Consider the following 27747-nt stretch of genomic DNA (forward strand, 5'->3'; position numbering starts at 1 on the left):
AGCTTTGGCTCTTTGGGGTCTTGTGCGGTTCCATATGAATTTCATGATTATTCTAGTTCTGTAAAAAAAAAATGCCTTTGTTTTTTGATAGAGATTGCATTGAATCTGTAGATTGCATTTTATATTCACCTGATCCATGAACATGGACTATTTCACCATTTATTTGTGTCTTTTTCAATGTCTTTAATTAATGTCTTAGAGTTATCAATGTACAGGTCTTCTACCTATTAGTTAAACTTATTCCTAGGTATTTTACTCTTTTTGATGCGGTTGTAAATGGGGTGGTTCCCTTATTTCTCCTTTTGATAGCTCTTAGTGTATAGAAACCACAGATTTCTGTATATTAATTTCAAATCCTACAATTCTGCTGAATTCATTTTTCTAAAAGTTTTTTGGTAGAGTCTTTAGGGTTTCTATGTGTAGTATCATGTCAGCTGTAAATAGTGACAGTTTCACTTTTCTAAGTGGATGCATTGTATTTCTTGCCCCATTGCTGGGACTATGACTTCCAATACTATATAGACTAAAACTGGTGAGAGTGCATCCTTGTCTTGTTGCTGGTGTTACAGGAAAAGCTTTCAGCTTTTGACTACTGATTGTAATGTTAGTGCTGGGCTTGTCATTATATGGCTTTTACTATGTTGAGGTATATTCCCTCTATACTCACTCTGTTGAGAGTTTTATCATAAATAGATGGTGAATTTTGTCACATGCCTTGTCTGCATCTATTGAGATGACTGTATGATTTTTGTCTTCCTTTTTTATTAATGTAGTATATCATATTGACTGATTTGCAGATGGTGAATCATCCTTGCATCCCTGAAATAAATCCCACTTGGTCATGATGTATTATACTTTTATTATTCTTGAAAACAGGCTATTAATATTGCATAATATGCAAGATGAACATATTGTACATCTATGTTCATCAGGGGTATTGATTGGCCTGTAGTTTTTTTCTTTATGTAGTGTCTTTGTCTGGTTTTGGTATTTGGGTAATGCTGACCTTTTATAATGAGTTTGGAAATGTTCTTATCTTTTTAATTATTTGGAATAATTTGAGGAGGGTAGGTACGAACTCTTCTTGAAATGTTTGCAGAATTCACTTATGAAGCTGTCTGGTCCTAGATTTTCTTGTTGGGAATTTTTTTTATTACTGATTCAATTTTATTATTAGTAAAAAAACCCCATAAAATTATATTTATAGAAATTTTTCCATTTCTTCTGGGTTGTCTAATTTTCTGATGTCTAATGTTTATATTATTTTCTTATCCATCGTATTTCTGTGGTATAGATTATAAATTCTAATTTTATTTATTTCCTTGGTGAGTCTAGCTAAAGGTTTGTTGATTTTGTTTATCTTTACAAAGAACAGGCTCTTAGTTTCTAAAATTTGACTTCTTTAGTGTTTATTTCATGTATTTCTGCTCTGATCTTTATTACTTTCTTTTTTTCTACTAACATAAGGGTTTAGTCTTTTTTATTTCCTTTATGGTAAAGTTAGACTTTTTTTGTTCTGTTTTTACTTATTTTTTTTTCTTGTTTCATAAAGTACCCTGCACTGCTATGAAATTCCTTCTTACAACTGCTTTTACTGCATCCCAAAGATTCTGGCACATTGTGTTTCCATTTTCATTTGTCTCAAGGTAGTTTTTGATTTCCTTTCTGTTTTTCCCATGTGCGCATTGGCTGTTAAATAACATGTTGAATCTCCATATTTCTTTTCCAATTTTCGTCTTGTAGTAAATTTCTGGTTTCAGACCATCATAGTCAGAAAAGATAGGTGATTAGATTTCAATCTTCTTAAATTTATTGCGACTTGTTTTGTGGCCTACCATGTGATCTATCTTGGAGAATGTTTCACGTGCACTTGATAAGAGTATTTATTCTGAAGGTTTTGAATGGAATGTTCTGTCTAAAGTTCATCTGGTCTAATGTGTGTGTGTTTTGATTACAAATTGAATTTTTCTTCTGCCGGGCCTTCAGGAGACTGGGTGGCCAGACAGCAGGGTAGGGCACTATACCCTGTAGCTCAGCCTGTGTTCACTGGTCCCAAGGGTGGGTGCAGGTCCTTGAAGGCACACAAAAAGAAACTTTCAGGTCCCCAGAATGCTGTCTAGTGGGGGACTAGGTTGGCTTTTGGGGCGTGGTCTTGAGGCTCAGCTGCTCCAGGAAAGCCATTTTGAAACCAGCTCCTAAACCTGTCAAACCAGGGCAAGTTAAAGTATTCAGAGCCCTTAATACATTAGAACCATGAACTCCAGATGAACTGTGCTTTGAGGAAGGTGATATTACCTACCTTACTGACGTGGTACCAATTGGTGGAAAGGCACCTCCAAAGGCAGGACTAGGCTAATCCCAGGCAACTATGTGGCCAAGCTCACAGAATCCATTGACAGTCCACTGTATAAAATTGCAAAAAAGAGGCAACTTGAGCTGTTTGAAAGAGTGTTTGGACAACTGGGTTGGTGTCAATGGCTTAGACAAAGCTGGAAGCACTGCCCTATACTGGGCATGCCGCAGGGGGCACAAAGATAACAGGGGGAATGCTGTTTCCTCGACCAAACATTGAGCTGAACCAACAGAACAAGTTGGGAGACACAGCTTTGCAGGCTGCTACCTGGAAGGGTTTTGCAGATAATGTCCAGTTGCTTCTGGAAAAAGTACAAGAACAGACTTAAGAAACCATGAGAAAAAGCATGTCCTGGATGTGACTCCTAATGCTGCCTGTGCATGTCTCCTAAAAATGAAACAGGGAACAGATACTGTTCAAATATTAAGCAATGCCAAGGAGTATCTTGATGATGAAGTCTCGGATTTATTCCCTTCTGGAGATTTGAGATCTAAAACTTTTGTTGCTTTTCCATTCTAAAACCTTTATCCTTGCCAGAAGGGTGCTAATAACTGTTTTTTTTTAAGTCTATATGAACATGGAAGTATTGCACGTGTTTGAGTACAATGTGTACAAGTGTAGGTTCTTACTGTCAGTTTGCCAATAAGTGACTGGATACTTTGCTGCGTAAAGTACATTTTTATTCACCAGAGTAGAACAAGAAGAGATTATTTCTATTTAACAAGCTAAAGGAATTTTAAGAACTTTTTTCTTAAAATAAGAATGGTTGCTTTAGTTTTTTGTTTGTTTGTTTGTTTTTTGGGTAAGTTCTTTACCTTAAGGATTGAAATATTTGGGTTGGATTTTTCAAAGGGGGAAATACTAGTTATAACTTAATGAACCAAAAAATTTTACAGAAAATCATCAGCTGCTCTAACAAAAATAAACACTTTAAGAGACTGTAAAAAATTGAATTTTTTTCACATTGGGAGATTTTTATTAACTTAGATTGACATTGTTAATTTTGTCTGCCAAGTCCTTGCTGAATGTATCTTTGTTTGCTGCAGACCTACAGGTTTTTATCAATAACCTGGGATTATGAAGACTTATAGTTATCAGTGATTTGTAATGATTAAAACAACGTTAAAATAACAAGTTACTTCACTGAAATACTGAAAAGAATATCCTGGGGAGTGTTTGAAAGCTCTGTTTCTAAATAGTAATTGATATATTTAGATAGGTATTTGGTATTGAAGATAAGTACTCACATAAAACATTGTTAACACATTGCTCTACTAATGAGGCTAGTTATTAACTAGTATATTTCCAACACTAAAGGATAAAGCTTTATATTCATATTTATTTTATTCATAGAACTCTTACCAATGAAGAATGTTGTAGCCAACAATAAAGCGGCTTATTGTGAGTGATATTCTGTAGAAGTGAAAAAGAAGCCTGCAGTGGAAGAAACTAGAAAAGTGTACTACGTATCCTTTCTACAAACCCACTCTGAACAGAATTAAATGCAGGCCAAATGCTTTTAAAAACTTTTGTGTCTTGCTGGCCATTGCAGTATCCACACACTAAAGATAAAAGGAATAATAATAATACAGAACAGTGTTTTAAATGACTGTAGCTCATTTAAATCCTTCAGCCATCCACTGGGTTGTCAGATCACATTGGCAACTAAAACTTGACATCCTCCTGGGCTTGCTTCGTTAAGGTCCCTATTTCAGAGAACTTTACAACCATTTTAGCAGCTTCATCCAAGTCATCACAAGCAAGAATTTTAAGTCCATTGTCTGTTATCAGTGCCTTAGCATCATCAACTCTTCTACATTGTAACTGTACTACAATAGATATTTTAATTTCTAAGTCATGTACGGCGATAACTATACCCTGTGCAATAACATCATGTCATATGATTCCTCCAAAAATGCTGACCAGAATAGCCAGGACCTGTTTATCTGAAGTGATAAGCTTAAATACCTCTGTTACTTGATGGACTGTGGCATCACCACCAACATCAAGAAGGTTTTCTGGAGTCCTCCATGAAGTTTTATTCCAGCCCTTGTGGCCAGCCAATCCAGCACCATTTACTAGACAGCCTATATTTCCACCTGGGCCAATGTAGTTGAGATCCACCTCAGTGAATCTCTGTCCCTTTGATTTTCCTGGGTCTCATTCAGTAAGTCAAAGATTTTTGTCTGGAGATAAGCTGAATTAGAATCAAAATTGATCTTTGCATCCATGCACAGCACAGCTCCATCTGAATCCTCTACCATTGGATTTATTTCTTCCGTGGTTGCATCATATTTCCGGAAAGGGTTATAAAGCTTGATCACATTTTCTGCCACAGAATTCACAATATTAGGTGGAAATCCCGTCTTGTGTTTGGGCCAGACAGCCTTTTCCTTTTTGATGCCTTCTAAATTAATAGGTTCTTCAACTGTGGCCTTAGTCTCAGTAGCAACGTCATCAGTGTTGACACCACCTTGCGAACTTCCTGTTAATACAGGACCTTGAAATGACCTTTCCATTGTTATTGCAAAGTAGTATTCTTTGCAATATCTTTCTAGCATATCTTTGCTCACCAACCAAATACTTGATTGCATATTCTCCCCTTTTTTGCTGTTTTCTTGGTAAACAACTCCTCCCCAGTCCCTTCTGAGGAAACGTTTTTTGCTTCTTGTGGAGAGAAAACTGTCTCCACTCCCCCTTTGAAGCCACTCTCAAATGTTTCTCTTCCTCTACCACCAACTAAAACATGTGCCTTTTTCATAAAATCTTTTGAATCTAATTTTTTGGCAATTGCATAAACTCCATCTGGTGATTTTGCCACATGTCCTTTGGGAATAGAGACACCAGCTTCTTGTATCCGTATCCATGTGTCGATGCAGTGAGAGATTCCTTTGTTGTTGCTGGTGTATATGGAGTCCATGGTTGTTGAACAATCCAGAACTTCTCAGAGCCTGGGCAGCAGCCTATGACACCAACCAGGACCTAGAAATTGAAGTTTTTTAATGAAGTTTTTAAATTCAGGTATAGCTAACTTAAGGTGTTATATTAGTTTCAGGCATACAATATAGTGATTCAACAATTCAATACATTATGCAGTGCTCATCATGATAAGTATACTCTACTCCTTCACCTACTTCCCCCATTTCCCTCCCTCCACCCCTCTGCTAACCATCAGTTTGTTCTCTGTAGTTAAGAGTTGGTTTCTTGGTTTATCTCTTTTTCTCTCTCTCTTTTCTTTTTTCCTTTACTCATTTGTTTTGTTTTTCAATTCCATGTATGAGTGAAATCATATGGTATTTGTCTCTCTCTGACTTATGTCACTTAGCATTATACCTTTTAACTCTACCCATGTTGTTACAAATGGCAAGATTTCATTCTTTTTTATGCCTGAGTAATATTCCATTGTGTATATGTACCACATCATCTTTATCCATTCATTTATCAAAGGTTGCTTCCATAATTTGGCTATTGTAAATAATGCTGCAATATACAGGGGTGCATTATCCCTTTGAGTCAGTGTTTTTGTATTTTGGGGGTAAATACCCAGTAGTATGATTACCAGATTGTGTGGTAATTCTATTTTTAATTTTTGAGGAACCCCCACACCGTTTTCCAGAGTGGCTGCACCAGTTTGCATTTTCACCAATAGTGCATAAGGCTTCCTTTTTCTCCACATCCTTGCCAACACTTGTTGTTTCTTGGGTTTTTTATTATAGTCATTCAGACAGGTGTGAGGTGATATCTCACTATAGTTTTGATTTGTTTTTCCCTGATAATGAGTGACTTTTTCCCCTGATAATGAGCATTTTTTCATGTGTCTGCTGGCCATCTGTGTGTCTTTGGAGAAATATCCGTTCATGTCTTCTGTCCAGTTTTTAGTTGGATTGTTTTTGTGGTGTTGAGTTGTATAAGTTCTTAATATATTTTGGATATTAACCCTTTATCAGATATGTCATTTGCAAATATGTTCTCTGGCTCAGTAGGTTGTCTTTTAGTTTTGTTGACGGTTTCCTTTGACATGCACAAGTTTTCATTTTGATGTAGTCCTATAGTTTATCTTTGTTTTTGCTTCTCTTGCCTCAGGAGACATATCTAGAAAAATGTTACTGTGACCAGTATCAGAGAAATTACTGCCTGTGCTCTCTTCTAGGATTTTTATGGTCTCAGATCACACATTTAGGTCTTCAATCCATTTGAGTTTATTTTTATTTATATGGTGTGAGAAAGTGGTCCAGTTCCATTCTTTTGCGTGTTACTGTCCAGTTTTCCAAACACCATTAGTTAAAGAGACTTTTTCCCATTGCGTAATCTTTCCTTTTTTTGTTGAAGATTAATTGACCATATAATCGTAGGTTTATTCTGTTCCATGGATCCATATGTCTATTTTTGTGCCAATGCTATAGTGTTTTGATATCTTCAAATCTGGGATGGTGATACATCCAATTTTGTTCTTTTTCAAGATCGCTTTGGCTTTTTGGGGTCTTTTGTGGTTTCATACACATTTTAGAATAATTTGTTCTAAGTCTGTGAAAAATGCTATTGGTATTTTGATAGGGATTGCATTAAATATGTAGATTGCTCTGAGTAGTGTGGACATTATAACAATATTTGTTCTTCTGATCCATGAGCATGAAATGTCTTTCATTTCTTCATGTTGTCTTCAATTTCTTTCATCAATTTTCAGAGTACAGGTCTTTTGCCTCTTTGATTACTTTATCCCTAGGTATTTTATTCTTTTTGGTGCAATTGTAGATGAGATTTTTTTCTTCATTTTACTTCATGCTGCTTCATTATCCGTGTATACAAATGCAATTGATTTCTGTACATTGATTTTGTATCCTAGGACCTTACTGAATTCATGTATCACCTCTAGTAGTTTTTTGGTGGAGTCTTTCAGGTTTCCTAGATATACTTTATGTCATTATCGTGAAAGTTTTACTTCTTCCTTATTCGGATGCTATAATTTCTTTTTGTTGTCTGACTGCTGTGGCTAGGACTTCCAGTACTATGTTGAATAAAAGCAGTGAAAATGGACATGCTTGTCTTGTTTCTGACCTTAGGGAAAGAGCTGAGTTTTTCATCATTGCATATGGTGTTAGCTGTGAGTTTTTCATACATGCTTTTTATTATGTTGAGTATGCTTCCTTTACACCTACTTTTTTGAGTTTTTTTTATCATGAATAAATATTATACTTTGTCAAGTGCTTTTTCTGCATCTATTGAAAGGATCATATCCTTTCCCTTGTTGATGTGATGTATTACATTGATTGACTTGCAAATATTGAACCATCCTAGCATCCCAGGAATAAATCCTACCTGATTGTGATAAATGATTTTTTTAATGTACTTTTAGATATTGTTTGCTGCTATTTGTTGAGGCTTTTTGCATCTATGTTCATCAGAGATATTGGCCTGTGATTCTTTTTTTTGTGTTTTTCTGGTTTTGGTATGAGTGTAATGCTGGCCTCATAGAATGAATTTGGAAGATTTCTTTCCTCTTCTATTTTTTTTGATTACTGATTCAATTTTATTTCTGGTAATCAGTTTGTTCAAATTTTCTATTTCTTCCTGATTCGGTTTTGGGAGGTTATGTGTTTCTAGGAATTTATCCATTTCTTCTAAATTGTCCAATTGGTTGGCATATTTTTTGTATAACATTCATAATCTTTGTATTTGTGGTGTCAGTTGTTAGTTCTTTTGATTTCTGATTTTACATCCTCTATTTTTTTCTTTTCTTTTCTTTCCTTTTTTTCTGATGAGTCTGGGCTAGTTTTAACAATATTGTTGATCTTTCAAAGAACCAGCTCCTGGTGTCATTGATCTCTTCTATTTTTTGTTTGTCTTTATTTGATTATTACTGCTCTAATCTTTATTATTTCCTTCCCTCTGCTGTTTGGGGTTTTTTCTTGTTCTTTTTTTTTCCAGCTCCTGCAGGTGTTAAGGTTGAGTTGTTTGAGATATTTCTTGCTTATTGATGTAGGCCTGTATTGTTATAATCTTTCCTCTTAGAATCACTTCTGCTGAATGTGTCCATTCATCAGTTGATGGACATTTAGGCTCTTTCCATAATTTGGCTATTGTTGAGAGTGCTGCTATAAACATTGGGGTACAAGTGCCCCTGTGCATCAGTACTCCTGTATCCCTTGGGTAAATTCCTAGCAGTGCTACTGCTGGGTCATAGGGTAGGTCTATTTTTAATTTTTTGAGGAACCTCCACACTGTTTTCCAGAGTGGCTGCACCAGTTTGCATTCCCACCAACAGTGCAAGAGGGTTCCCGTTTCTCCACATCCTCGCCAGCATCTATAGTCTCCTGATTTGTTCATTTTGGCCACTCTGACTGGCGTGAGGTGATATCTGAGTGTGGTTTTGATTTGTATTTCCCTGATGAGGAGCGATGTTGAGCATCTTTTCATGTGCCTGTTGGCCATCTGGATGTCTTCTTTAGAGAAGTGTCTATTCATGTTTTCTGCCCATTTCTTCACTGGATTATTTGTTTTTTTGGGTGTGGAGTTTGGTGAGCTCTTTATAGATTTTGGATACTAGCCCTTTGTCCAATATGTCATTTGCAAATACCTTTCCCATTCCGTTGGTTGCCTTTTAAAAGATTTTTCAGGAGTGCTGGCTTGAAGATGGCGGTGTAGGAGGACGCTGGGCTTACCATGTCCTGCAGATCACTTAGAGTCCACCCACACCTGCCTGAATAACCAAGAAAACCACCAGAAGACTAGCAGAATGGATTCTCTAGAGCCAAGTGTAACCAAGAAGCCCACGGAAGAGGGTAGGAAGGGCAGAGAGGCGGTGTGCGCCACAGGGACTGGCAGGAGGGAGCCAGGGTGGAGGGGCAGCCCGCTGGCAAAGCAGAGCCCCTGAGTCTGGCTTGCAAAAGCAAAGGGGCTGGGCAGAGTGTGTTTGGACAGCAAGTGGGGCTTAACATCTAGAAGGTTATAAGTTAACAGCTCGCTTGGAGAGTGGGAGGGCAGGAGGACAACGGGAGGGAGAGTTGTTGAGCCCCTGACAACAGAGTGCAGCTTGGTGGGGAACAAAGGCGCTCACCAGCGCCATCTCCCTTGACCATCCCCCAGCCAAAATCCCAAAGGGAATCAGTTCCTGTCAGGGAACTTGCTTGCACCATGCAAACACCCAACGCTGTGCTTCTGTGCATCCATCCCTCCAGTCTCGGGTCTGACTCCCTCTCAGTGCCACAGGGCCCCTCCAGAAGCAGATCACCAAAGGAAAAGCAAGCTGAGCCTGCCCCTCCTGCCCCCGTGCACCTTGCCTATCCACCCCAGCTAATACGCCAGATCCCCAGCACCACAAGCCTGGCAGTGTGCAAGTAGCCCAGACAGGCCATGCCACCCCACAGTGAATCCCGTCCCTAGGAGAGGGTAAGAGAAGGTACACACCAGTCTGACTGTGGCCCCAGAGGTGGGCTGGGGGCAGACATCAGGTCTGACTGCGGCCCCGCCCACCAACACAAGTTATTCAAGAAAGCACAGGGGAAGTGCCCCACAATCCCGCACCACTCCAGGGACTATCCAAAATGACGAAATGGAAGAATTCCCCTCAAAAAAACCTCCAGGAAATAACGACAGCTAATGAACTGATCAAAAACGATTTAAACAATATAACAGAAAGTGAATTTAGAATAATAGTCATAAAATTAATCGCTGGGCTTGAAAACAGTATAAAGGACAGCAGAGAATCTATTGCTACAGAGATCAAGGGACTAAGGAACAGCCAGGAGGAGCTAAAAAATGCTGTTAATGATCTGCAAAATAAAGTGGAGATGACCACAGCTCGGATTGAAGAGGCAGAGGAGAGAATAGGTGAACTAGAAGATAAAATTATGGAAAAAGAAGAAGCTGAGAAAAAGAGAGATAAAAAAATCCAGGAGTATGAGGGGAAAATTAGAGAACTAAGTGATGCATTAAAGATAAATAATCTACGCATAATTGGTATTCCGGAGGAGGAAGAGAGAGTGAAAGGTGCTGAAGGTATACTTGAAGAAATCATAGCTGAGAACTTCCCGGATCTGGGGAAGGAAAAAGGCATTGAAATCCAAGAGGCACAGAGAACTCCCTTCAGACGTAACTTGAATTGATCTTCTGCACGACATATCATAGTGAAACTGGCAAAATACAAGGATAAAGAGAAAATTCTGAAAGCAGCTAGAGATAAACATTCTCTAACATATAAAGGGACACTTATAAGACTTGTGACCGATCTCTCTACTGAAACTTGGCAGGCCAGAAAGGAATGGAAGGAAATCTTCCATGTGATGAACACAAAAAATAAGCAGCCGAGAATCCTCTATCCAGCAAACCTGTCATTTAGAATAGAAGGAGAGATAAAGGTCTTCCCAAACAAACAAAAACTGAAGGAATTCATCACTACTAAACCAGCCCTACAAGAGATCCTAAGGGGGATCCTGTGAGACAAAGTACCAGAGACATCACTACAAGCATGAAACCTACAGACATCACAACGACTCCAAACCCATATCTTTCTATAATAACACTGAATGTAAATGGACTAAATGTGCCAACCAAAAGACATAGGCTATCAGAATGGATAAAAAAAACAAGACCCATCTATTTGCTGTCTACAAGAGACTCATTTTAGACCTGAGGACACTTTCAGATTGAAAGTGAGGGGATGGAGAGCTATTTATCATGCTACTGGAAGTCAAAAGAAAGCTGGAATAGCCATACTTAAATCAGACAAACTAGACTTTAAATTAAAGGCTGTAACAAGAGATGAAGAAGGGCATTATATAATAATTACAGGGTCTATCCATCAAAAAGAACTAACAATTATAAATATCGATGCACCGAATACGGGAGCCCCCAAATATATAAAACAATTACTCACAAACATAAGCAACCTTATTGACAAGAATGTGGTAATTGCAGGGGACTTTAATACCCCACTTACAACAATGGATAGATCGTCTAGACACATGGTCAATAAAGAAACAAGGGCCCTGAATGATACATTGGATCAGATGGACTTGACAGATATATTTAGAACTCTGCATCCCAAAGCAACAGAATATACTTTCTTCTCGAGTGCACATGGAACATTCTCCAAGATAGATTACATACTGGGTCACAAAACAGCCCTTCATAATTATAAAAGAATTGAGATCATATCATGCGCACTTTCAGACCACAATGCTATGAAACTTGAAATCAACCACAGGAAAAAATCTGGAAAACCTCCAAAAGCATGGAGGTTAAAGAACACCCTACTAACGAATGAATGGGTCAACCAGGCAATTAGAGAAGAAATTAAAACATATATGGAAACAAACGAAAATGAAAATACAACAATCCAAACGCTTTGGGACGCAGCGAAGGCAGTCCTGGGAGGAAAATACATCGCAATCCAGGCCTATCTCAAGAAACAAGAAAAATCCCAAATACAAAATCTAACAGCACACCTGAAGGAAATAGAAGCAGAACAGCAAAGGCAGCCTAAACCCAGCAGAAGAAGAGAAATAATAAAGATCAGAGCAGAAATAAACAATATAGAATCTAAAAAACTGTAGAGCAGATCAATGAAACCAAGAGTTGGTTTTTTGAAAAAATAAACAAAATTGATAAACCTCTAGCCAGGCTTCTCAAAAAGAAAAGGGAGAGGACCCAAATAGATAAAATCATGAATGAAAATGGAATTATTACAACCAATCGCTCAGAAATACAAGCAATTATCAGGGAATACTATGAAAAATTATATGCCAACAAACTGGACAACCTGGAAGAAATGGAAAAATTCCTAAACACCCACACACTTCCAAAACTCAAACAGGAAAAAATAGGAAGCTTGAACAGACCCATAACTAGCGAAGAAATTGAATCAGTTATCAAAAATCTCCCAACAAATAAGAGTCCAGGACCAGATGGCTTCCCTGGGGAATTCTACTAGACATTTAAAGCAGAGATAATACCTATCCTTCTCAAGCTATTCCAAAAAATAGAAAGGGAAGGAAAACTTCCAGACTCATTCTATGAAGCCAGTATTATTTTGATTCCTAAACCAGACAGAGACCCAGCAAAAAAAGAGAACTACAGGCCAATATCCCTGATGAATATAGATGCAAAAATTCTCAATAAGATACTAGCAAATCGAATTCAACAGCTTATAAAAAGAATTATTCACCATGATCAAGTGGGATTCATTCCTGGGATGCAGGGCTGGTTCAACTTTCGCAAATCAACGTGATACATCACATTAATAAAAGATAAGAACCATATGATCCTGTCAATCAATGCAGAAAAAGTATTTGACAAAATTCAGCATCCTTTCTTAATAAAAACCCTCGAGAAAGTCGGGATAGAAGGAACATACTTAAACATCATAAAAGCCATTTATGAAAAGCCCACAGCCAATACCATCCTCAATGGGGAAAAACTGAGATCTTTCCCCCTGAGATCAGGAACACGACAGGGATGTCCACTCTCACTGCTGTTTTTTAACATAGTGTTGGAAGTTCTAGCATCAGCAATCAGACAACAAAAGGAAATCAAAGGCATCCAAATTGGCAAAGATGAAGTCAAGCTTTCACTTTTTGCAGATGACATGATATTATACATGGAAAATTGGATAGACTCCACCAAAAGTCTGCTAGAACTGATACATGAAGTAAGCAAAGTTGCAGGATACAAAATCAATGTACAGAAATCAGTTGCATTCTTATACACTAATAATGAAGCAACAGAAAGACAAATAAAGAAACCGATCCCATTCACAATTGCACCAAGAAGCATAAAATAACTAGGAATAAGCCTAACCAAAGATGTAAAAGATCTGTATGCTGAAAACTATAGAAAGCTTATGAAGGAAATTGAAGAAGATATAAAGAAATGGAAAAACATTCTGTGCTCATGGGTTGGAAGAATAAATATTGTTAAAATGTCAATACTACCCAAAGCTATCTACACATTCAATGCAATCCCAATCAAAATTGCACCAGCATTCTTCTCGAAGCTAGAACAAGCCATCCTAAAATTGCTATGGAACCACAAAAGACCCTGAATAGCCAAAGTAATTTTGAAGAAGACCAAAGCAGGAGGCATCACAATCCCCGACTTTAGCCTCTACTACAAAGCTGTAATCATCAAGACAGCATAGTATTGGCACAAAAACAGACACATAGACCAATGGAATAGAATAGAAACCCCAGAACTAGACCCACAAAAGTATGGCCAACTAATCTTTGACAAAGCAGGAAAGAATATCCATTGGAAAAAAGACAGTCCCTTTAACAAATGGTGCTGGGAGAACTGGACAGCAACATGCAGAAGAATAAAACTAGACCACTTTCTTACACCATTCACAAAAATAAACTCAAAATGGATAAAGGACCTGAATGTGAGACAGGAAACCATCAAAACACTAGAGGAGAAAGCAGGAAAAGACCTTTCTGACCTCAGCCGCAGCAATTTCTTACTTGACACATCCCCAAAGTCAAGGGAATTAAAAGCAAAAATGAAGTACTGGGACCTTATGAAGATAAAAAGCTTCTGCACAGCAAAGAAAACAACCAACAAAACTAAAAGACAAGCAACGGAATGGGGAAAAGATATTTGCAAATGACATATCGGACAAAGGGCTAGTATCCAAAATCTATAAAGAGCTCACCAAACTGCACACCCAAAAAAACAAATAATCCAGTGAAGAAATGGGCAGAAAACATGACTAGACACTTCTCTAAAGAAGACATCCAGATGGCCAACAGGCACATGAAAAGGTGCTCAACATTGCTCCTCATCAGGGAAATACAAATCAAAACCACACTCAGATATCACCTCACGCCAGTCAGAGTGGCTAAAATGAACAAATCAGGAGACTATAGATGCTGGAGAGGATGTGGAGAAACGGGAACCCTCTTGGACTGTTGGTGGGAATGCAAACTGGTGCAGCTACTCTGGAAAACAGTGTGGAGGTTCCTCAAAAAATTAAAAATAGACCTATCCTATGACCCAGCAGTAGCACTGCTAGGAATTTACCCAAGGGATACAGGAGTACTGACGCATAGGGGCACTTGTACCCCAATGTTTATAGCAGCACTCTCAACAATAGCCAAATTATGGAAAGAGCCTAAATGTCCATCAACTGATGAATGCATAAAGAAACTGTGGTTTATATACACAATGGAGTACTACATGGCAATGAGAAAGAATGAAATATGGCCCTTGGTAGCAACGTGGATGGAACTGGAGAGTGTGATGCTAAGTGAAATAAACCATACAGAGAAAGACAGATACCATATGTTTTCACTCTTATGTGGATCCTGAGAAACTTAACAGAAACCCATGGGGGAGGGGAAGGAAAAAAAAAAAGAGGTTAGAGTGGGAGAGAGCCAAAGCATAAGAGACTCTTAAAAACTGAGAACAAACTGAGGGTTGATGGGGGGTAGGAGGGCGGGGAGGGTAGGTGATGGGTATTGAAGAGGGCATCTTTTGGGATGAGCACTCGGTGTTGTATGGAAACCAATTTGACAATAAATTTCATATATTAAAAAAAATAAAAGCTTTTTCATTTTTGTGTTTTCATTTTCACTTGTCTCTGTGAGTTTTTGGATTTCCTCTGATTTTTTGATTAACCCATTAATTATTTAGTAGCATGTTATTTAACCTCTATGTATTTGTGTTCTTTCCAGGTTTTTTCTTGTGGCTGATTTCTAGTTTCATAGTGTTGAGATCAGAAAAGATGTATGGTATGACGTTAATCTTTTAAATTTGTTGTGACTTGTTTTGTGGCATATTATGTAATCTAGTCTGGAGAATGTTCCATGTGTACTTGAAAAGAACGTGTATTCTGCTTTGAGATGTAATATTTTGAATGTATTTGTTAAATCTATCCCATCCAATATGTCATTCAAAGCCACTGTTTCTTCTCCTCCGTTTTGGATTATCTATCCATTGATATAAGTGGGATTTTAAATCCCCTAGCATTAGTGTAGTACTCTTGAATGCTTCTGTTATTATCTTGAGCTGCCATATGTATTTGGGTGCTGTCATGATGGGTGCATAAATATTAATAATTTCTATATCTTCTTGTTAGATTGTCCTTTTTATGATGTAGTATCCTTCCTTGTTTCTTGTTATAGTCTTTATTATAAAGACAATATTTTGTCGCATATAAGTGTAAATACCTTTACTTTTAAATTCCATTTTCATGACAAGTGCTTTTCCATACCTTCACTCTGATTCTGCATGTGTTTTTAGGTCTGAAATGAGTTTCATGTAGGCAGCACTGGGTCATTCATTTTTATCCATTTCATCACCCTATGTCTTTTGATTGCAGTATTTAGTACATTTACATTCAAAGCAATTTTTGATAATTATGTACTTACTCCCACTGTGTTACTTTTTTTTCTTTAAGTTATTGTTTATTTTTTGTAGTTCTTCTCTGTTGGTTTATTCTGTTGCTCTCTTCCTCATGGTTTGCTGGCTTTCTTTAGTGGTATATTTAGGTTCCTTTCTCTTTATTTTTTGCGTATCTATTACTGATTTTTTATCTGTGGTTACCATTACATGTATGTATGACATCTTATGCACAGAAAAGTCTTTATTAAGTTGATGGTGGCTTAAATTTGAGCATCTTCTTTACTCCTTTCCTTACCATGTCTAGATATATTATGTTATCATTTACATCCTTTTAATTTTGTGAATCCTGTGATTAATTTTTATAGATATACTTAATTTTACTTCTTCTGTGCTTCCTACTTTTCTTACTCCTCCTTATGGTCTTTCCTTTCCACTCAAAGAGTACTCTTTAACATATATTGTAGGGCTGGTTTAGTGGTCATTAAGTCTTTTAACTTTCGTTTGGGAACATTTGCTTCTCCTTCTATTCTGAATGCTGCATTGCTGGATAGGATATTCTTGGCTGCAGGTTTTTCTCTTTCAACACTTTGAATATATCATGCCACTCCCTTCTTGCCTGCCATTTCTGCTGAGAAATCAGCTGATCACCTTATGGAGTTTCCCTTGTATGTAACTGCTTTCTTTTCTCTTGCCTTAAAAAATGTTTTCTCTTTATTACTAATTTTTGCCATTTTAATTACTATGCGTCTTGGTGTGCACTTCCTTGGGTTGATTTTGTTGGGGCTTTCTATTTCTCCTGGATAAATACGTATGTTATTAAACTTGATGGTGTTGTTGAGTTCCCTATGTGTATTTTCATTTTTTTAATGTATTTTTTTCTCTCTCCTATTCAGATTGATTGTTTTCCATTACTCTGTCCTCCAGGTCCCTGATCGATTCTGTAGTCCACTATTTATTCCATGTAGTATGTTTTTAATTTCAGTTATTGAGTTCTTCACCCTGACTGGTTCTTTTTTATGCTCTTCTCTCTTTATTAAGGGTCCCACTGGGCCCTTCCCTCTTTTCTCAAGTCCAAAATTATTTCAAATTCTCCATCAGGCAAATTCTCTGCTTTGTTTAGCCCACTTTCTGTGAACTTCTGTTCTTTCATTTGGAACATATGTTAGATCCAAAATATCTACTCACTTTGTGGAACTCTGTGTCTCTTTCTATGTGTTAGCAAAGTCACATATGGCTACTGCTCTTGAAAGCAGTGGTCTTATGAAGGAGAGGTACTGTGGTGACTTACAGTGCAGTGACCCCTGTTCGTCAGAACCTGGTGCTTCAGGGGGTGTTTTTATGGGGTTTGAATTCACCCTACCATTGTGGCTGGGCCACTTTTGCCTTCAGTCCAGTTATTTGCCATGGTTCTCTTTGAGTCTTGTGAGCAGGGTTTGGTGCCTGTGTTGTGTAAGTGGGCCAGTCTGGGGCCACTGTGGGTTTGAGTTGAGTCAGACTAGGCATTTGCCAAAGATGCAGTAGCACAAAACTGCAGGGTGCTTTCCTTTTGTTGTCCCCAGAGAAACTTTCATTTGTGGGTGGGGCCTATAGTTAAACCAGATACCTGACTCCAGCCCACTACTGGGGTTGCAGCCAAACTGGCGTGTGTGTGTGTGTGTGTGTGTGTGTGTGTGTGTGTGTGTGTGTGTTTATCTTCCTCTCTGAGGCAGACGTCACTATGGAGTGGCACTAGTCTCTATTGGGGCTGCTTGCACAATGCCAGGCTTGTGGCACCTCTTTCAATGGTCTCCAGCCAAGGGTCTACTAGAGGGGTCAGGTCTGCAAGAGAACGGGGATGAGGTATACGGTGTTAGCAATGTTTGTGTGGGTCTCCTGTGTGTGAGGACACAGAGCAGAGGCCTGACTGGAGTGGAGGCTTGACTGGAGTGGGCATGTCCACAGGAAAATGCAGGGCAGGGCACACTGTTAGCAAGTTACATAATGTTGGCACTGTGCTCCTTTCTGCAGGTTTCCTGCGTCTCTTCTGGGGGGCAGGGGAGGGAAATGGTGCCACTGGCTCCTTTGTCCCAGGAGGTCCCCCAAAGTTCCTGCCCCTCCAGCATGTTTTATGAGATTAGTAAACAAATCTCCCTCCTGTATACTGCAGTATTTTTCAAACTGCTGCTCTTATGCTGGTATTTCTCAGGAGCTGTTTGTTGTGCTGTCTTTTTAAGGGCATGGACTTAGTTTCCTATTGCTTCCTGCTGAGCCCACTGATTTTTAAAGTTCTAGGTGTGAGCCCCATAGACTATAAGAACTTGTGACATTATGCCTCTCTGGTTTTCAAACAAGCTACTTATATTTGGGATGCTTGGTATGAGGGTCTGGTCCTCTCTTCTTTCTATGCCTGTGGCATTTCTTCCCCCCCCCCCCCCCACCATGAACAGTCCTGTGGGTCTGTTTGGGTTCCAATCACCTCTCTGCCTTCTTACCTTCTTCAGTGTGGGCTCTTCTCTACATTTAGCTGTGGAACATCTGTTCTGCTGGTCTTCAGGTCATTTTCTGGGTTATTAGCACTGATGTGGGTGTTATCTAGTCCTCTTACTCCTCCACATTCCCTGGAAGTCTCCCAGATCTATGTATCTTTATCCTTCCCCAGATCCCTATGTGAACATTATTCCACTTAATATAGTTCCAGAGGTCTCTTAAGGTGTCACCACTTTTTTAAATTCTCTTTCATTCTGCCACTCTGTGTAGATATTTTCCATTGCTTTGTCTTCTAGCTCACTGATTCATGCTTCTATTTTATCTATTCTGGTATTGAACTGCTCTAGTTTTCTCAGTTCAGTTATAATTTCTGTTTCATACTTCTTACATTTCTTGTCTCTTTGTTGAGGTTCTTGCTGTGTTCACTCATTTTTCTCCTGAGTTTGGTGAACATCTTTATGACCATTACTTTGAACTCTTTATCAAATAAGTTGCTTATTTCATTTTTGTTAAGATCTTTTTCTAGGATTTTGCCTTATTATTTGTATTGGAATATAGCCCTCTGTCTCCTCATTTTTGCCTGCCTGTCTGGGTTTGTCTATATGTATTGGAAGAAATGGCTACTATCATTAGTCTTGAAGGAACTATATTGTGTAGGAGCTGTTCTGGGTGGCTCCAAAATGCAATCTTCCCTGTCGACAAGAGCCAGGCACTCTATGGGCATCCATGAAGTGGGGTTGTGTGCCTGCTGGCTGTGATCAGGCCATGACTACTTCCTTGAGAATTCAGGGCTTATGCCACTTGGTTAGTCCAGTTTCTGTTCATCCATTGTACATGTAGGGCATGGTTTGGGGCACTCACCTAACCCTGTTGTGGCTCAGGTACTGCATGCTGTGGATAGGGAATGGGGAGGGCAGAGATTGCTTTCTAGTGCTAGTAGGCTAGAGAGAGGACATCAATAATGGTTTCTGTCTGCTCCATCACCAGCCATTGAGCACGAGATTGCAAAAACGACATCACCAGTGCTTCTGTCCTTAGATAAAGTCCCTGCAGATTCTTGCATATCCTGCAGCCACTTGAAAATTAGTCTAAGTGGGGCGCCTGGGTGGCTCAGTCGGTTAAGCGTCCGACTTCAGCTCAGGTCACGATCTCGCGGTCCGCGAGTTCGAGCCCCTCGTCGGGCTCTGGGCTGATGGCTCAGAGCCTGGAGTCTGCTTCCGATTCTGTGCCTCCCTCTCTCTCTGCCCCTCCCCTGTTCATGCTCTGTCTCTCTCTGTCTCAAAAATAAATAAACGTTAAAAAAAAATTAAAAAAAAAAAAAGAAAATTAGTCTAAGTTTATTTGTTGCTTTTGTACTGGATTTTAAGGCAAATGCATTTGTGCATGAGCCTTTTAAGAGCATGATCTCCATTCCCTATAATTACATGATTATCCTGGTCTTAATACCCATTGACTTCCAAAACCAGTTATGCTGGGGGCTTGTCTTTTTGGTGCTGGCCACCAGAATGGGGGTGCTTGATGTAGGGTGTAATCCCTTGAGATAGTGCTCCATATGTGGGGCATTCCTTCTGTGATTATGGAGTCACTAAGACTGGGGTGGGGTCTAGTGTTAGGCTGTATTTTTGACTCTCCTACCCTCCTTGATGCGTTGCTTTTATCTTTAGTTATGGAGGCATTGTTCTTCCTGTTCTCAGATCCCTTTTAGAGGAAAATTAATCCATATGTAGCTGTAAGTTTGTTGTGCCCCTGAAAGGAGTTCAGAGTCTTTTTTCATCCACCATCTTGAATCACTCCTGAGATGCTTGTCTTTTTTGCCCTGGTCTCCTGGTTAAACTGTATTCATGCCTTTATTTTGCCAGAGGAGTTCAGGGAAGAATGGCAATGAAATGCCCTTCCCTCTTGCTTTTACCATGTTGCTATTATTTTTATTGAGGTATAGTTGGCATATAATATTAGTTTCAGGTGTAAAACATAATGATTACATATTTGTATAACTTGTGGAATGATCACAATAATAATTAACATTCAACACCACACATAGTTAGAAAATTTCTTCTTGTGATGAGTAACATCTAGTCTCTCAGTGGCTTTCAAGTATGCAAAACAGTTTTGTAGTCACCATGCTGTACATTATATTGCTAGTGTTTATTTTATACTTGAAGTTTGTACCTTTTGGCTCTCTTTACCAATTTCACCACTCCCCAACCCATGCTTCTGGCAACCACCAATCTGTTTTCTATATCTAAGAATTGACTGTTTTTGTTCTTATGTTCCACATATAAGTAAGGTCATATGGTATTTGTCTTTCCCTGTCTAACTTACTTCATTTAATATAATGCCCTTGTAACAAAACCCAAGTTCATCTGCTGGACACACATCAAAGCTAATCACTGAGACATTAGACTATACACCAAGGAAATGGTTTATTTGAGAAGCAGCTAAATGAAAAGACAGGAGAGCAGGTCTCAAATCCCCCTCCCGAAGGAGGCAAGTCAGGGAAATTTAAAATAATCAAAAAGTTGCCGTTCTGGTTATTGGTCCCATTAGTGCTTTGATTACAAAGTTTCAATCCTCATTATCTTTGACGATTCTTTATTCTTGAGGGAATTGGGACAATGATGGCTCTAATTTCTTCCTGCTGAAATGGGGTGAATGAAGATCAAGGTTAGAGGAATATACTCATTTAGAAATATTCTTCAGTTCCAGGTTGAAATCCAACATTCTGCATTACCAACATTTTTGTTCTTTGGCTAATAGTTCTTGTACAACATTTTATACTATATTTTATGACTAAGTAGCAAAGGAGAATTAAGAATATAGACATTTCACATTTGAGTAATTCTAGTAAGATTGACCTAATTCCTTGGGGAATCCTGAAAACCATTTCCAGATCTGATTCTAGGGCCTTAGGGTACATTTGTTGTAACCAAGTAGCTTGTAGTAAGATGAATTAGCTACTGTACAAACACCTCCTTGTTCTGTCAAAACATAATCTAAAATAATTCTATTACCTAGAATTACTTGGCCAAAAAGTCTAAGGCCTTTTATTGTACTCCAGCTATTTAAATATTTATATCACCAAGGGAAATATTTATATCCACAGACAAAAATGTAACCTGGGGGTACACATAGCACTTCTGTTAATTCATGGGGATCAATACTTTTATTTTGCAGACTTATTGATTTCTCTCAACTAGCCCTCCTAAATAGTAATTTCATGTCTATCAGAGGCTTGTTGGTCCAAGCAGGTTTTTTTTCGTGTTCTCCTTGCTGGCAGGGTATATAGGACCTGTAGTTTCTTGTGGAACCAGTTTAATTAGAGTATGTTAAATCCACAGCTCTGTTCCTTTTAGTTTCATTGAAGAATGTTGCTCATTAGCACCTCATAAGGTTCTGTCTCAGGAGGTTGGTCCTTTGGGTACTTGCTTTTCCAGGTCTTATTTTCTTTTGGAGAGAGAGAGAAACTCTTAAGCAGGCTTCAAGCTCAGTGTGGAGTCTGATATAGGGCTCAGTCCCACAACCCTGAGGTCATGACCTGAGCCAAAATCGAGAGTCAGATGCTCAACCGACTGAGCTACTCAGATACCCATCTTCCAGGTCTTTAATAACACTAAGTCTCCAGGATTCAAGTAGTATGAGGGCACATCAGTGGAGTACATCAATCAACCCGCTCTTGTTTTCGCATCATGGTAAAGTCTATCTACCAGTATTCTCCAGATTGAGTGCCTCTAAGTTGCATACCTTTGAGAGCTGATGGAATCCCAGTCTTAGGTGTGGCACAAATGTCACATTTTGGACTGTAATTTCATCAGTCTCTGAAGATGAGGACCCGCCAACCGTTTCTGGATCCATTGAAATATGGCATCTCACCTATAACAGGTGCGTTGATAAACATGAGTACTTATTTTTTGCACAATATGTTCTGGAATAAGGATGATCTCTTGCTCATTCCGTTTCCAGCTGCCTTTAGTGCCAGCTGTCTGATTCCTTACTCTTTACCTCTTCTTAGTGTCTGATATTAAAGCCATTATACTGGGCTTTGGAGTCTTTGTGTGGGCTGCCAGCTTGGTGGATCAATCTGCCTCATTGTTCCCTTGGGCAATCAAACAGTTCAATTTATGGTGTTCTTGGCAGCCGAAAATCACTGCCAGCTCTTCGTAGTTCTTAATCCATAAAACTGCTCTTGTCTGTAGACTCTCAAGGTCTGGATTTTCCAATGGTAGATTTGTCAAATAGAGACCATTGGAACAACTTGTTCTGGTGATCTTTCTGAGCGGTCCATACAGTAACAGGAAAACATGGGCCTGTTGTGGCAATTTTCTGTGATGTTTACTTCAAGTTGTCTAGCTTCAGTTTGCAAGGTTTCCAGAAAACAGCAAAGTGTTAGTTCTATTCAAGGAAACCAGAAGAATTTCAGGATCCAACCCAGTTTTATGGGCAAATAACAACACTCAAAGACAGTTAATCAGAACTCAAGAACATAACGTCCACAAAGGTGTCACTTAAACATCATTTCTCTCCCAAATCACCTTCATTTCCACCAAAGATATGCAAATTAAGACTAATTTGTTTGTAAAATAAGTTTTAACAAATTTGGCCTAATTATTTACATAAGCACAGTGAGACTAGCGATTGGGCATATAGTTTTGGGGTTTTTAAAATCTGCATTACTGGAGCTTTTTATAAAGAATTTCAGATTGAACCTTTAACAGCCTTTCAAGGCTAAGAACCTAAGCCAAACACGTACCATCAGACTCCACCTGCAATATCTACAGATTTGGGTGAATTCTTCTCTTGTCAAAGTTCCCAAAATACTCTGGTTCCTGCATCTGCCAGGAAGTGACCCTTTTTACTCACCTAGCAAGGTTGCTGGGAACCCTTAAATAAGGTACCAGGCTGATTTTTCAAGGGGCTATATTGGCTCCATGAAGTCAACCCTAGTTCCTTAAAGCCGTCTGGTCATATCTTAGTCTTTGCATGCCCCTCTCAAATACGATATTCCCGTCAAAGCCTTGGCAATATAACCAATTGTGTCCTATCATAAGGAGAATAGATTCTTACTCAACTTATGCAAATAAATACACTGCCTTGAAGATATAAAAATAGTCACTGAGAGTTGGAATTCTGGAGTGATAAGGTAGGGAGAAAAGATAGACCTGTGTTTTTAACCAATTTTTTGTAAGTCAGACATAGCTTAAGAGAAAAAGTTTCCTTAAAACTGGAAGAGGAAACATTAGAGAATCAGCCATCTTTCAAACAAGAGGCATAAAAAATATAATTTTCTTCAACTTATTCAGCCCCATGTTATTCTTCATCTGTCTGAATGTAGTTTTTTTTATTAGTTCCAGAAATTCTTACTCAGTTTAGTTTTAGGATCTTAAAGATACCAGAGACCTGCATTTATCTTGACAAGAAAACTCTGTGACACACAGCACTTTAATAATTAGAATTATGAGTGATGATGTTATACCAGGACATATCAAAACCTTAGGAATTTTATATATTTTGGAACAGTTATTTGCATTCAGCCATACGATACAACTTAAGAAGGGTTATTATCACTTACTTGACAATGATTCTCATGTAATTTGACATACCAAATAAACTACTTAAGTGATCGAAGACTTAATAAAGACAAAACATAGACCAATAATCTAAGACTCTCATTTTAACAGAAAAATCAATTCCAATCTTATACTGGTGTAAAGACATTTATTGCAACAAGACGATTAAAAAAATTTTTGTAATGTATGTTTATTTTTGAGAGAGACAGAGACTGAGCACAAGCAAGGGAGGGGCAGAGAGAAAGAGAGAGACATAGAATCTGAAACAGGCTCCAGGCTCTGAGCTGTCAGCAAAGAGCCTGATGTGGGGCTTCAACTCACGAGTGGTGAAATTATGAGCTGAGCCAAAGTCAGACGCTTAACCGACTGAGCCACCCAGGCGCCCCACAAGAGAATTTTTTAAAAAAAAATTGTGCAGTCCCTCTTTTTTCCTCCTTTATCACCCATATTGATATATATTGATTGAGACATGGACACAGAGGGCACTGCGTGGATTTCAGTTCTGGTGGATGCGGTCATGTGCTGATAAGAATCTCCATCAGGAATGACGGACTCTCCACTCTAGGAATGCTGCCCTGACCCTAACCCTAACAGTCCTCAACTCTCAGATGCCATCAGGAATTGCCTCGAATGCAGACACCTGCCTTGCCAAGGTCATACCCTCTTCCCGGGTGGTCACATCCAATGACTGTTCAATATGAGCGTATAAAAGTGCAGCCCTTTTGCCCAAAATTAGAATGATTCTGAAAGATAATCCAACTTTTGTAACTCCTTTGAGAGTCAGCCAAGGAGTCTGTTGATATTGTATCAGTGTTCAACCTCTGCCTGATCTTTTCTTACTCTCCTTTCTCTTTGCCAGGTGTTGATCACTTTCTAATAAATTTTTTTCCACATATTGATCTCAATAATCCTATTCCCAACCATGCATAACATCTGCTTCCAAAGATTCCCTTCTCACAAACCTTCCACTACTTTCTTCTTTACATTCAGATTTTGTCCTAAGTTTTCCCTCTTTGAATAACCAGTCTGTTTCATTGCATACAGAGTTGTTTCCAGTAGTCTTTATTATATTTATTAGAACTTTAAGGTTTTCCTCTAAAACCAAATGGAAAGAACAAAATAAAATGCTAAGAACAAACTGGTGGTAGAAAGACATACTATATGCTTTTTCTTTTCTGACAAGTTTTGCAACAGAGATCATGTAAACCTACCTTTCAGTAAATACAGACAGAAGCTCTAATGCTGGGGCCCTGGGTGGGTGGCTCAGTCAGTTGAACTTCAGCTCTGGTCACGATCTCATGGTTTGTGGGTTCAAGTCCCACATTAGGCTCACTGCTGTCAGCAAAGAGCCTGCTTCAGGTCCTCTGTCCTCCTCTATTTGTCCCTCCCCTGCTTGTGTTCTCCCTCAAAAAGAAAACAAAAAAAACGTTCTAATGCTGGTAACTCTAAAGACATGTCCATTTTAATAAAACCAACAACCTTAAATTAGCTTTAGTACCAAATATTTTCCCAGATCAAATGAAACTGAAAAATGTTTGGGCAGATTGCATTTTCTGATCTTTAGAACGGCAAGTTCTCACAAGCATTTGCTTTTAAACCAACGAGGGTTTTTCCCAGCGTTAGCAAAGGTACCATGCAAAGGCACAGAAAATATCTCACATTTAACACATACACAGACAAATACACAAACAAGATGCAAATAATCTTAAAATGGTATTTCAATTTATGGATCCATTAGTCCTTTTTCCCTGGAGCCTAATAACGATTGTGGCCAAGCAGACTTAGAAAAAAAATTTTTTTTTTTTTCCTTTTCATGGGTTCATAACTAACCATTGCCCAATTTGGGAGAATACAGCCTAGAGGGCCGCGTTCAGGAATTGAATTATTATTTCGCTTTTTTCCAGTTAGAACACAGCTATCTTTATCCAAAGGTATCAACTGAAGCAGTCAGTAAGCCAAATGGAGCCCAGAGTACCTCTGTGAGTGTCAGTTCCTGTCCTAAAGTCGGGGCTTCACTAACTGCACCAAATAGCTTCCTGGTCATTGCTTTCCCAAGCAAGTGAAAAAGAAGGCAAAAAGATTCAAACCAAACAAGGGAAGAAAAGAAGAAAAGCTCATGTGCCTTCACATAGAAAGTACTCCGCAAGAAACATCTGTCCAAAACCAAAGCAAAAACCATTTCCTTGCTGCAACAGTGAAATTAAGTGCTGAAGGTTCCAGTTGGTGTAGGGCCTTAGAGAATGGTCCCTAGAATAAAGAGGCAGGGCAGCTGTTGGGACACATCACAGGACTCCCGTTACTGGTCAGGGGCTGACAAACCACAAGCAAAGATGTCTTGCCTGGTCCGCTGTATCTGTAGCCAAACCCCAGCTCAGCTGACCGGTAACAGAACTAATCACTGAGACATGGAGTATCCATCAAGGGGAGAGTTGGAAAGGCAGTTCAATGAGGAGAAGGGTGAGCAAATCTCAAATCCGCCTCCCCAAAATAGGAGAATCAGGGAAATTTAAAGGCAAACTAAAAGGTCTGGGTAAGAAGTTGCAGCTGGACTTAGTAATCCCATGAACCCTCTGGTTATTGATTTCACCTTCAAGTTAAATCACACATTCACACACACACACACACACACACACACACACCCCACATCTTCTTTGTCCACTCAACTATTTTTTTTTATTTAATTAAAAAAAATTTTTTTTAATGTTTATTTTTGAGAGAGACAAAGAATGCAAGTGGGTTAGGGGCAAAGAGAGAGGGAGACACAGAATCCGAAGCAGGCTCCAGGCTCTGAGCTGTCGGCACAGAGCCTGACGCGGGGCTCGAACTCACAAGCTGTGAGATCATGACCTGAGCCAAAGTCGGATGCTATCCACTCGACTATTGATGGCAGTGAGGTTGGTTCCACGCCTTGGCCGTTGTAAACAATGCTACGGTGAACGTGGAGGTGCAGGTATCCTTTGAAGATAGCGTCTTCTTATTCTTCAGAGAGGTACCCAGAAGTGACATTACTTGATCATGTGGTAGTTCTATTTAATTTCTTGAGGAAACTCCATACTATTTTCTGTAGTGACTCTGCCAATTTACATTCTCACCATTGTGCTTATCATTGTTCGGCTCTTTTGTAATTCTTTTTGTGATTTTTATGATTTTCTGTAACAGTAGGCTTATGTTCCTTTTCCTTTATCATTTGTGTATTTACAAGAGGTTTCTGCTCATGTGGGTTGTGTATATATAAAACTATTTTAAGCTCTATAAATTTAAGTTTCAATGCATTCTAAAGCTCTATATTTTTACTCCCTCTCCCCACATTTTATGTTCTTATTTTACAGCTTACATCTGAATATGGTGTGTCCATTAATAGATTTTTATAATTACAATTATTTGTACTGCTTTTGTCCCTTAACCATCATACTTGCTTTATAAATGATATCTCATTTTAATTGATTATCTCATTATATTTACAGCATCAGATTATTCTGAATTTTAGTATACATATTTACCTTTCACAGTGTGATTTATATTTTCATATGTTTTCCTATAAATAATTAGCATTTTTTATATTTCAGCCTAGAAAAGTCCCTTAAACCATTCCTATAAAACTGGTTTAGAGTTGATGATCTCCTTCAGGGTTTTCTTACCTAGAGAAATCTTTTATTTCTCCTTCCATTCTGAAGGACAACTTTTCTTAGTAGAATATTCTTATTTGGCAGTTTTTTTCTTTCAGCACTTTTAATACAATGTGCTCTTTCTTTTTTTTTCTTTTTTCTCTTTTATTCTTTTGCTCATTTCTTTTGTTTCTTAAATTCCACATATGAGTGAAATCATATTTATCTTTCTCTAACCTATTTCACTTAGCATGATATCCTTTAGTTCCTTCCATCCATGTCATTGCAAATGGCAAGATTTCATTCTTTTTTTTTATGGCTGAGTAATATTCCAGTGTGTGTGTGTGTGTGTGTGTGTGTGTGTGTGTGTCACTGCTTTTTTTATCCATTTATCAATGCATGGACAATTGGGCTTTTTCCATAA

At 38.6% G+C, this 27747-nt stretch overlaps 2 pseudogenes; one reads left to right on the top strand and one right to left on the bottom strand.

The window, feature by feature from the left end:
• LOC132692843 (osteoclast-stimulating factor 1 pseudogene) overlaps positions 1-2872 on the top strand; it is a 51476-nt pseudogene extending 48604 nt beyond the window's left edge.
• A 1134-nt stretch (positions 2873-4006) lies between these two features.
• On the bottom strand, positions 4007-7471 carry LOC132692842 (succinate--CoA ligase [ADP-forming] subunit beta, mitochondrial pseudogene; annotated as a pseudogene).
• Between the last annotated feature and the right edge of the window lie 20276 nt (positions 7472-27747).

The sequence above is a fragment of the Panthera onca genome, chromosome B1 (genome assembly GCF_046562875.1).
Source record: "Panthera onca isolate mPanOnc1 chromosome B1, mPanOnc1 haplotype 2, whole genome shotgun sequence".
NCBI lineage: Eukaryota > Metazoa > Chordata > Mammalia > Carnivora > Felidae > Panthera > Panthera onca.